The sequence below is a fragment of the Pseudopodoces humilis genome, chromosome 7 (assembly GCF_049639895.1).
Source record: "Pseudopodoces humilis isolate 2021_Gansu_Grassland_sample_001 chromosome 7, ASM4963989v1, whole genome shotgun sequence".
Lineage (NCBI taxonomy): Eukaryota > Metazoa > Chordata > Aves > Passeriformes > Paridae > Pseudopodoces > Pseudopodoces humilis.
In genome coordinates this window covers 31,847,244-31,860,347 of record NC_142206.1, presented here as the reverse complement: position 1 = coordinate 31,860,347, position 13,104 = coordinate 31,847,244, and the positions used below count along the sequence as shown (strand labels likewise).

At 37.6% G+C, this 13,104-nt stretch overlaps 1 protein-coding gene across 2 annotated transcripts in view; it reads right to left on the bottom strand.

Annotated features, from left to right (window-relative positions):
• FMN1 (formin 1) overlaps positions 1-12,101 on the bottom strand; it is a 183,540-nt gene extending 171,439 nt beyond the window's left edge. For both annotated transcript variants that reach the window (XM_088057470.1, XM_088057471.1), the window contains exon 1: positions 11,999-12,101. The gene's annotated coding sequence lies outside the window, so the exon portion shown is untranslated. The remainder of the gene's footprint in view (positions 1-11,998) is intronic.
• Positions 12,102-13,104: the final 1,003 nt, after the last annotated feature.

Here is a 13,104-nt window from a genome sequence, read left to right as displayed (position 1 = left end):
CAAAGAGACTTTGCTTTTGAATGGTGGAATCTCTTTCCCTCTCTCTTAAAAGTTAACATGCTGTTGAACATTTAGGTAAAAGAACCATTCAAGTATGCCTATTGCCTTTTTCCTCAGCACAACCACCAGCATAACACCATCATGATGTAATTAGGTCTCACTGCTATATTTACCAAGAAAACATTTAGAAAATAAGAAAGGTGGAATATTTTCTTCTTGTACTATTTTATGGAACTGCCAAGACATCAAGAAAACTTGGAATAACAAAAAAATATAGGTTTTGTTTACTTGGCTAACATACAGGTACTCTACAAATCTATTTTGAATCAACATGCAGTAGTGTAATTGTACTTTTATAGTCAGATTTTTTGAACTTTTTTATTTCCTATTCTTTCATCACATATTTTCTTCCTACAGATTGGATATATTTACATTCTTTGGATACATAATGGAAGGTTTTTTTCTCCTTTTGAGAACTAAATTGTTTTTTATCCAGGGGGAACCCTGCTACCACAATTAAAGTGGAGAAGTCTGAAGTCACTAGGAAATGCATAAGCATCAGGGAAGACCTAAAGCACAGAAGCACAAAAAAGAGCACCTGCTCCTACATTGAAAAATGCAGGAATTTCCATTTTCAACTGAAAAAGCATAAATACAATGGAACTTTTCATAATTTTAAAAGAGTAAAATTTAGGCAACAGTATTTAAAAGGAATTTTATTTATATAATATAAATTTATATAATTTTATTTATATAGTCATATTACTATGTAACATATTTCATAGTATCATAGAACAAGCTGATTTGGAAGGGACCCATCAAGATCATCAAATGCAACTTCTGGTCCTGCCAGGGCATTCCAAGAGTCACACCATTGCTTGAAAGCATTGTCCAAATGCTTCTTGAGCTCTGTCAGGCTGGTGCTGTCACCACTTCCCTGGGGAGTCTGTTCCGGTGTCCAAACACCCTCTGGATGAAGAACCTTTTCCTGATACACAACCTCGATCACCCCTTACTCAGATTCATGCCATTTCTTCATTTCTTTGACCCTGTTCATGAGAGTGAAGAAATCAGTACCTGCCCCTCTGCTTCCCCTTATGAGGATGTTGAAGGCTGTAATGTGTCTCCTACAAGTGGAACAAAGTGAGTGACCTCTGCTGTTCCTCTTAAGGCTTCCCCTCCAGAGCCTTCACCATCCTCATGGCCATCCTTTGGATGCTCTCTAACACTTTATATCTTGGCTATACTGTGGCTCTCAGAACTGTCCCCAGCACTGGAGGTGAGGCTGCCCCAGCTCAGAGCAGAGGGGACAATCCCCTCCCTTGCCCAGCTGGTGATGCTGGGCCTGATGCTCCCCAGGAGCTGGTCCTCCTGGCTGCCAGGGCACTGCTGGCTCATGTTCAACTTGCCATTGACCAGGAACCCCAGGTCCCTTTTCCACAGCACTACGCTCAAGCCTCTCATTCCTCTCTGTCCATACATCCAGGGTTGCCCATCCCAGCTGCAAAATCCTGCATTGTCCCTTGTTGAACTTCATACAGTTGGTGATTGCCAAGTCCTCTAATTTGTTGAGGTATCCCTGCAGGGCCTCTCTGTGTTTGAGGGAGTCAACAGCTTCTCCCAATTTAGTGACATCAGCAAACTTACCAAGAATTCCTTCAAGTCCTGCATCCAGGTTGTTAATTAAGATTCTGAAGAGCACAGAGCCGAGGATGGCGCTCTGTGAAGCCCCACAGGTCACCAGTCTGATGTCACCCCATTCACTACAACCCTTTGCACCTGACCCATGAACCAGTTGTTCACACATCACATGATGTGTTTATCCAGCTGTGTGCTGGACATTTTGTCCAGAAGGATATTGTGAGACGCATTATTGAAAGCTTTGCTGAGGTCCAAAATTATACAAGTTTTGTATCAGTTTTTATTATGCAGAGTTAGATACCATTTTATAATGATACCCTTAACTTATTATAAGTAACTAGTGAAGCCCAACTGTAAGAATCAAGCAGCATTTACCCAAAACATCCTATCAACAAGCAGTCATTTATTGTAGTGATTTAATTGCATCTGTTTATAATGTTCTTTAAACAGTTTCAGTCTTTCCATTTACTTTGAGTAGTATCATTCTTCATGCCAGCAAAATTCTTAAAATGTACACACAATCCTTAAAGACAGGAGACATCCTAAGGAGACAGACTACAGTAAGAGAAGTGTTCCATTAGAGACATATGAGCTTCTGAATTCTCTTCACCAACAGTTAAGAGCTGAGTAGCATGATTCAGAACACTGTTTAAGTATAGGAAGTGATAGAAAAGGTGCAAAACCTTTAGTCACCACTTTTTTGAAGACTGGTTTGTTGTTTCATAGATCTGTAAGAGCTTCTGAGAAAAAGATGCCATTCTGTTTCCTCTTTTGTTCTTGTTTTAACTCATTGTATGAGTCTGGAGTTTGAGCTACAGGCAAGGCTGAAGACTACCTAAAAGAGCAGCCTCACCTCTTGCCTCACCAGTCTTCCTTGTCTCCAGCTGTGCATGCCTGCTGCTCTTCTAGCATAGGGTGATCATACAGACACAGGGTGTGTGTGCCACGGGCAGATGCAGTCAAGAGTGGTTCTGCATACAGAAATGTTAGGAGCTGTTGTAACCCTACTCATTCTTCAGTCAAGTAGTGAACACCCCTTAGGAAACAGCATCATGGAAGCTATAGACCCAGTAGCTAGAGATCCAGACATAATGATCAAATTCAGTATTCTCAAATGATATCTATGATATCACCAGGTTCAAGGCAGCCCTGTTCTATAGAGCACATTACTTTTGGTAACATGCATGGTTTTGGTTTGGGTTTTTTTTGTGACATAAGATTATATGTGTAAATAAGAGAACTAGCTAGCCCTTGTCTCAGCTGCATAGATTTGCTGAGCTATGCCCCTCCCAAAAACCAAGCAGCTCCCACAATCTAATCTGAGTTCTGAATTATTACATTACTGAAGCATGACCTACAGCTCTCCTTATATCACATTGCAAAAATAATTAAAATTAAAAGTTCTTTTTCACTTACAGATATACAAATCTATTGACTTTTTTCTTTTTTTTTTTTAAGAGGTATTAACTTTGAATAACAAATCATACCAGTTGGAACCTAGTACAAAGGCTACATCCCCTTTGTTTTCTTCTTAGTTACACCAAATAAAACAATGGGTTCGGTACACACACACTGACACATTAAAATGCAGAATCACTGTGAGTAGAACATAACACCTTGTAATGAAAAAATTTACACAGACTTTGAAATTAACTATTAAAAGTCAGTTATTAGAAAAAAAACCAGTAATAGTAACAAGAGCAATAACAGAAAGGACACTTTTTAAGTATTAGGCCAATGACAAATTCTGTATCAAAACATCCATTTAAAAGACACTGTGATTCCATGCACAGCACTGCTTACTGGTATTTGGAAGCTTATTTCTACTACTAGATATATTTATGACCAAGAAAACATTTTAACTTCATTGCCTTCAGCATTTTTTATAATCTTCCATTGGAAAACAAAGAAAGAAGTGAACTCCCTGTTCTACAAGCAGAAGCATTATAAGAAACTATCAGGAGAACTATGTCAAGGAAAGAAACTGGTAAAGGACTTCCGAATGTTATTACAACACTCATTCCCAACGTTTTTGTTAACTTTGCAATCTGCTTATAAGACTACTTCCATTGCAAACCTTACTACAGGGAATGAAATACTGTAAAATAAAGTCACATTCAGGCAAAGCATACAAGTTAAATAGAAAACACATTATTCCAAGAAATCTTAAAATTTTAAGTATAGAACATTAAACATGGAGCAATGAAAACCACCTTCAACATCATTGTTAAGTTTCTCTTACACAACTTTCCAAAGCATAGTAGCAGAACAGTGGGATTCAGGTTGTGAGAAGTACTGCTTCAAGGAAATAAACATCTACTTAGAGAAAGCAAATAACTAGAAAGAACAGCTGAAATTGTTAAATAGGCAGCTGAGAAGTAAGTCTGCTCTGCTGATGAATTTTCTTTCAGTTTAACAACAAAAGAATGACACAGTGGTCTTCAAATTCTAATGCCAACACATCTATTTAATTATGCTGTTCAAAATGTGCTCTTAGAAACCCGGATCTCCATTCCTACAGTTCCTTTTCTCTAGCAGGACACACCATTCACTTCTCAGCATGACAGATGGTCTTCCTCCTTTCTCTTATACTCAAGTAAGCCAGAACTGAAATTCCCTACTTTTCCAGCTCTCCCTAATATCTGATTGTTACTAGGGGACAAACTGTTTCTGAGCACACTATGACTTTCTGAGCTACGCAGCTAATTAACACATCACAACAGAAAAAACATGGTAGAGGAAAGGTAGTAAAAATATGAACAGACCAAGGCTTCACATCACAAGCTCGAAGACAATGAAATGAAATGACCATAATATTTGTTTACCGAGCACAACTGGTTTGATAGAGACAAATAGAGACAAACACCATCATTTCCTTCTCTTGCCTAAAAGCTCAAGTTTCTCTGAGGTTCTTTCAAATTTTCATTTGACTTACAAACATTGTCATTAGAAAGATAAAGGTTATAATATCTTCATAAAGACAAAATATTACAGCTCCTTCCAGCAGTCTTGACATAAATAAAGGAATTACATAAAGAACTTCCCAATTCTAAGTCTTCATTATGTTTATTGAATTGTGCCAAAACCAACAAAAAAAACCCAAACCAAAAAACACACACACAAATACCAACCAAATTATTTGTATAGCTTGAACGATACTGTATATTGTTAGCAATAGTAGTTTAAAATACTGCTCTTCACAAGTACTGAATTACACCAGCAAAGAGAGCATTAAGGAATACAAGGCAGAGCCTATGCCAGACAGAAAGCTGCTTTATTAAATTTCAGATCTCATCCAATGTCACAGGGAAAGTATTAAAGCATACTAGAGTCTTGCCAACAAATTCAGATGAAACAGAGAAACAGCCCAAAACACAGGGTGTAAAGTCATTAAGTTAATCCACTATGCAGAGGCTTGTGTAGCAAAACCAATTTTTAACCATAAATGCAACCTTTGGCTGTGTCATTGTGTTCAATCTAATCCAACACCAAGAACCAGGAAATCCATGACAGAGTCCCTGAAACAAAAAATCTGAAACCTAGATCTCTGAATACATCATCCTTGTGATCTGAAGATGAGGAAATTGAAACTTCTTGAAAACAAAAACCGTAATTTAACAAAAAGATAATTTACACAAGGCATGCAAAGTTAATTAAAATGGGGTTTAAAAGTTTCTGGCTGGATTGAATAAGATGATGCCTCACTAGGAACAAATACATTCTTGGTAGCCAAAGTGATCCATACTTGGTCTGGTCCTTTGTAGATCACTGTCACATATGACATAGCTGCAAATATGCATATTATCATCTTAGTGTAAAGAAGATGGAAAAAAGCAACTATGCTACTTTGGGGTTAAGAATTAATACTCAACATTTGCACAAAAGAATGTATATTATGTTTGACTAGTCAAATATAAAATAATACATGTATTATTTGCACCACCAGGTCTCAAAAAAAGTTCCCAAAAGGAGTCTGACCTGAAAGTTCTCATCCCTTTGTAGCCTACTTCAGTTTTGCAAAGCAGTATGTATCTGTTTCAGGCACAACTGCATCAGCAATTTTAAAAAAATAGAAGTTGTCACACAAGTCCTCATGAAACTGTTGTTAAGAGTCAACCATACCACAAAAATGTCAAAATCTGTTTATCAAAGGTGACTAATTTACAAGAATTAGTTACCAAATGAGATTTTCATCATAAACTCACCCATCTGACTATTTAGGAGGTTGCTAATAAAGAAGTCTGCAATGGATGTTACAAATATGAAAACTCTTTAATGTAGCAAGTACATTAAGTAGCAAACCAGCAGACATTAAAGCAGAGAATGAGCAAAGGCAATCTGAACACATATCCCAAAGAAATAACACAGTAACAGCCTGTTTGAAACAGACTATTTCAAAAAGTACAGCATTTAAACAAACAGACAAATTCCTTCTGTACTTCAGTCAGGTTTTTACATTTTCCACCTTGCTCTTAGGCATTTGGCACAGAAAGACGCAGGAGAGCAGATGAGTCAATCATCTTGCTTCTAGGTTTTTTTTTACTAGAACAGAGTTTTCTGACTGCTAAGAGGCAAACTGAAAGGTAAGTACCACTAAAAACATTCCACATACTCACACCATATGTAGAATCCCAAATTTATGATTCAAAGGGATTCAAAAGATGCTTATAAACAAGCAAACAAACATTACCCCAAACTCTCTTTGATGCTAAGAAAACCTGTAATTAGCTCAGTTGGTTAGAGCATGGTGCTAATGATGAAGCTGTGGGTTTTATCCCTGTATGTGCCATTCACTTAAGACTTGGACTCAATGATCATTGTGGGTCTCTTATAGTTCAGAAAAGTCTGTGAAAAGTGTATTTTGCCAAATCCAGAAATTAAAATAAATGTTACAATTATTTTATCTATTTTAAAATAAAGACAGGGTTCTTTCCTCAACAACAATCACATGGTTTTCAATCACAATACTGTGCTTTACTAATGTTACATCAATGTAATAATATATATACCTAATTCACACAACTCTCCCCTACAACATCCCTACACACCTAACACCTCCCCTATATCCCTTGTACCTAAGATGAAGACTCACAATGAAATTTTATAACTTAAAATAGAAAACTACTCCTTGATATGTGTACAGGGGATAGTGGCTAATATTCAGCTGAACTCATATAGTGATGTAAAAAGTAATTAGAGGCAAGAGGAAAATATCCTTTGCCTCAGGTTACAGATGTCTTAATGAAAAGCTGCACTTATTAATAGTCAGCTGATTTTCAAGCAACAAAGAAAGAAAGAAACAAACAAAAAGCCATACTAGACCAGAACAGCTATTGAGACAAACTATTCACATTATCTAAAACATAATCTTGACATATTTCAGCACAAAAATACTGTATTATCAGGAAAAGATAAAAAAATACACATTTACAGTGAACAAAAAGACGCAGACTTGCAATATCATATTTGAACATAATGACTTCAGTCATAAACTGAACACATGACTTTTTCCAGTTTTAACCCAGATAGATAATACCCCTTACAATAAAACATTTTTTCTCAATACTTTATCAATGGGTAAGTTTTACAGGATACACAGTATCCTGTAACACAGTAATTTGTTTCCACTTCTGGCAGCAAGTATAGGGTATTTCTACAGGAAAACAATGTGAATAAAATAAGTATTTTCTAAATGAAAGGATCATCTTCTTCTTAATCTTTGTCCAAAAGCTTTAATTTTGCTTGCATCTTGTTCTGTACCATATTAATAACATCTTTCATTTCCCCAAACCAAGAAAGAACATATTTATTTATTTATTTCATTATTGAATGCCCATATTTGTTAGTGTCGTGATGATATTTAAATGAGGCATTTAGTATACAGTCATTCAGATCAGAGGTCTTTCACCAAACATCACTTTCAGAGATATATCTGGCCATATATTCTGAACTTTAAACTCAACACAGTATTTAGGGAAAGCAAAGAAAGAAACTAAAAGGCTACATTGCAGCAAATGTTTGAGCTATTTCAAGAGCAAGGGAAGAAAATACAGCTGCAAAAACTTTGGACTAATCATAAAAGGAGGTGCAAATCATAAGGAAACTTCAGTGGTAAAAACAAGAGAGAAACTGAATTTAAAGAATAATAACAGCAATTAAAACCTCTCCCATAACATTTTGTAACTATAGAAGGACTCCTTCACAAAATACAGCAGGTTTTGAATATATCTTTCTGTAATTAAAGGTCAAACACTCTGTCTCACATTAAGTGCTTAAGAATCAAGAACAATTTTGTAAAGCAATGTATTTGACAAGTTAACAAACCTATTTTTAATTATGCATATTTTTTCAAAAATTATGCAATGGTTTAGAATAAGCTCAATAATACTTTTAACTTTTCTCCCTTCAAAAATTTTAGTGGTCTTGAAATTACTTTACCCTTAAGGAATATTGGGTTGTTTCAAAAATTCTAACAATAATTCAAGTTTTGAAAACCTTGGCTGTACAAGATAAAATGGGATGTAATGACTTGTGATGATAATATTAACACCTCAAAGAAGAAAATATTACATCAGAGAACTGTGGTTGCCTTTTTCTTCTTCATTCCAACTTTTTTCTAGTAGCATTTCATGGTTTCAACATATGACTACAACCAACAAAAAAAATATAAATCAAATTGCTAGGAGAAATCATAGGTTTACAAAAGGCCTGTTAAAGTAAGCATTGGGTTTTAGATATACATTTAATCTGTTTTATCAGTCCCAAGTGCATATCATTAACATTTTTAAAAGTCTTGAAAATGGTTAATTGCTTATATGTCATTATCATGTTTTTGGTCTGCTCCCTATCATGGAAGATTTAATACAGAATTTCTATTAAATTCAGCAAGTCTGTCAACAGCAAATGCACTTTTACCAATAAAAATATTTTAAAATAATGATAAACTCAAATTAGTTTAAGTTTAAACAGGTTACATAAATCCTCCATGAAGTTCTGACTTCAGCAACAAACAATCCTCATTGAGAAAAGAAGCAATAAGATTAAAACATGAAGAACACAGTATTTCAATATAATAAGCTTAAAATACAACAGGATCAAGAGAATGAGAAAAATGTCGACTTAAATCTTGACGTAAGAAATGCTCATTTTACTTCAAGATTTCAGTAGTGCCATTTAAATGAATCTATAAGACTTGATGGCTCTTTTAATGGAGGATAGACGCAATTCAATATTAAGAATTTAAAGGTCTATTGCAATTTTCTAAGGGCCCGACTCAACAAAATGTATATGGTCTTGTGGACATAATCAGCCCTCATTATCGCCCCGTAGAACTGGATTTGAAGTCAAGCTGAATGTCCAAAGTAATGACTGGAGGTTCGATCTTCCATGGAAAGCGAAGAAATGCTAGTACCTGCCTGACTAGGAGACAGTGACTTTCTTTCCAGCTTCTCAGCCAGAATATACATACTGCATAACTAGCTATACATACTGTATCTCTAGACTGGCAACACTTAGAGGCAAGAAAAATCACAAATATTACTCTGGAAAGATGTAATGGAATTGCATAAGACTAAATGATCATGGCAAAAAGAACCCTTTCCTTGGGTTTCTCATTACAGGCAGATCTAAGTTCCATAGGTTCCACTGTCTCAGGGGAGGTTTGAACTATCTCTGGCCATTAGACATAAAACTGCATTTACAAAAAAAGAAAATCAAGAACCAACTTGAGCTTTGTCATTAAAACATTATTGCAGTCTTTGCTCCTACTGTCTCCAAGTATGGGGAAATAAACATTCATGGTCACAACTAGAAACTATAGCCATGACGTGATTATTTACTAAAAAAAGAAAGGTTTTCATCAAGGAATAATTCATAAATACATAAAATATGCTGAAACAGTAGAAACAATTTACACTTGGTTAAGGTTTGGATTCCATTGAGTCAATTTGATTATTCCATGCTGGCCAGTTTCCTGCATCTTGGTACTCCTCCTGATACCTAAAACCTAATGGAATATACATTCAGATTATATATATTTTTAAGTCATATGAGATCTAAGCTAAAAGAGGAACTTATTTCATGCCAAAATAGCTAAAGAAAAATTAAAACCTGACCGACTTAGATTCCAGGAAGACTGGGTGGAGAAAGGGACGCAAACTAATTTTTGCAAACAGCAACTCAAAGGCACATAGTACAGTTGTTTTTTTCTAAGAATAGAACTCATTCAGTTCTTAAATACTATACTATAGGAGCAAAAAGCCATCCAACCCTCAAGCCTTAATGAATGAAGACCTCTGTGATCTTGTTTTTTCTTTCCTACTCTTGACCACTGTCTGGAAAGTATTATTTGTATTTATTTGCAAAGGCTGCTTTTGACTTTTGGCTCCATTTTCAAATATTTTATGAGTGCTAGTTAAAGCAGGATCAAAGCTTCACAAAGGACGACCTTGTTAAATGACAGCATGAAGGGCCTAGGTCTTTTCTCAGGTAAACATAAACAAACAAACACAACAACAACAACTCCAAAACCCCCAGTGAAATACCAAAACCACAAACCCCCTCCCAAGTAGTTCTTCATATCACAGGCAGAACTGTCTCTTCACCACCTTTTTATATCCTGACAAATGTCAGTATAAAGGTGACATTCATTACCTTGGAATTTATTTTGAAACACAGCCATTTCCCAATTTTCTACTTGGTATTTGCCTTTAGCTTTCACTTTACAGATATGAAAATCTGAAAACAGAAATTGAAAGGAAAAGTTCCAATTTCCTGAAAATACCTGTCTATGTAAGAAAATTTCTACAGAGATAATAATCTTTTACCCATGCCTCTACTTCAATCCTATCTTCTTAAGATGAAAAATATTAGAGAAACATTATCCCATTGTTTACTACTTACAACATGATTAAGTCACCTATGCCCATGTAGCTGTACCCCTTACACATACATCCATTAAAAAACCATGCAGGAACATGCATGTCCATGCTACTTGACTTTTAGTGAGATAGGTTCAACTCAGGCGAAAAATTATTTCCATTGCTCACATGTTTGATTTCATACCAAACTACAACATTTTATCTACAGTCCTTCAAATTAAGTTAATGATGTTATGCGTGGACAGTTTCTTTTTTTATCGTAACACCAAAAAGCAGTTCTTTCTTTCACTCTCCATTTAACCCACAGTTGCTGAACTGCTTCTGCTGAAATGTACCAAAACAAGCCAATTCACCTGCTGGCACAGTCCAAGCTACCTGAAATATAAAAGTTTCACAACATTATGTGGAAGTGATTTACCTAAACGTCACAGGAATACTACTGATATAACTGTAAAGATATCTTTAAATGTATACATAATAGCTTAATGATAACACCTGCACAAGATATTTCTACAAGTGAAATGATCATTAAGCCATCGTGAATGATTCAAAGGATGGGTGTAAAAAAAATAACTAAAATTAGGAACTTATTCAAAATCCCTTCCTCTGTAATTTCTCAGCAATTTTTTAAAATTGGTTGATTTTCTGTGAAGCTACAAGAAAAGAACTCATTATGATTCCTGCTACACACTTGAGAAAACAAGTATCACAAGACAAGATTGTGGGACAGCCGGAAGGACTAAATATATACAGTTCTCAGACCAACTCTATGTCTGTTGTATGATGATGTGGCTTAATATCGCAGCTCAAGAAAGGACGCTGTGCAAAGCAGCAAGAGAAGGGTTTCTCCAGAATGGCAGTATTTTCCTTTTTCCTACGTGTAAAAGACATTAGCAAATGTCAGCATACAAATGCATTCTAACTCAGGGTAACAGCTCATCAGCCTCATCTGCAATGGTGACCCCTCTAAGCTTCACAACACAGAGTAACAGATTGTCTGAACGCTGTAAATATTAATCACGTGTTTCCCACTCATCTGCCCTCCTGCGTGCCCGACGGTATTTGCACACATCAAACGCTAAGGAACTATAAAAATCTGCATTCCCCGCTTCACTATCCCGCACACTAGACTAGAAGAAATCGAGGATAGTTTTAAGAGTCATTTTGGGGCGGGGGGAAGTAATCTAGTTAAATTTACTTTAATAGCGCTGTCATGAAAGGGGGAGGGAGGAAATCTCCGGACTTTCTTCGGACCGCAAGAGAAACTAAGAGATCCCAGCTCTCGTGATCCCACAGAAGCTATTTATAAATAAGCAGCCAGAGAGAAGACGAGATGCTAATGACAACCAAACAGATCCAATCCCTGCAGTCTTGAGTTAGTGGTTTTATTTTGTAATCCACTCGACTGCGACAGAGCCACTGCGGGGAACCGAGCAGATGGGCAGAGCGCTGGGGGCAAGCGAACGAAAGAATATTACCTTGCGAGAAGCAGCGCGCGAGGTGGCGACGCTCCTGCTGCAGTTCCAGGTGCCGGCGAGGACACGGGATGCCGGGGGCTGCGGGGCTGCGGCTACCCCGCGCTATTCCCGGCCGCCCCCGCCTCCTCCCCCGGCGGCCGCCGCTGCCGTTGCCGCCTCACGGATCGCTCCCGTTGCGGGGCGCGCGCCGCACCGCTCCCTCCTGCAGGGCGGGACTGACGGCCCGGCCGGCCAATGGGCGGGCTGCGCGGCTGAGCACTGACCAATAGGCGGGCTGCGCGGCTGGCGCGCGCCGGCTCCGCGCGCGATCCGGCGGCGGCCCCGGGCCGGTCTCCGCGCGGGAGCGCCGCTCCCGGGGCCGGGATTCCTGCCCCTCGAGGTGTCAGAAACAGACCCTCCGGCAAAGCGTGGGGCTGAGGGAGCCTAAGGCAGCACGGCGGCAGCAGCCTGCTTGTTTTCGTCAACTGCCGTTGCATAATCCGTCAAATCTGTTCTCCTCCTGGATGAGCATCGCTGCCAATCATGTCGTACCGCTCACCACCGTAATTGCAGTACAGCCCTCGAGCAAGCCAGACATAACTCTGAACGGCGACATTAGAGGACAAGAAATCCTCTCCAGTACTCCTAACGCTGCTAGAAGAGGAAAATCAGAATACAAGCTGCAGTCCTAAACCACCTCGTAAAATACCTTGCTATTTCAAGGGACACAATTTGAGGAGCAGGGACCTAGTTCATTGGTCTGAACCTCACTTTACTGCAAGTAATCTTCCTGACACTCTTCCCTGAAAGTTCTCCGTTCAGAAAGGCACCATAAGGGAAGAAAAAAGTTTGTCTAATAACTGACTCAGGTAAAAACAATAGCGACAATTCTGAATGAACAGAGTTAGGGTTAAAATATTTCTAGTAAAAAACACAACTTGTAATTTCCAAAGGCATGTAAGACCCTTGTCTGTGTATTCAAATATTGCAACAAAATACCTTTTCTCACTGTAACTTGTAGCCTCCCAAAAATGTCCCATTTCATTCTGCTTCATGAATTAGTTTATTAAATTTTTTACTATCTCAATATGTAGATCTTTCATAAATAATTATGATCTTACTGAACT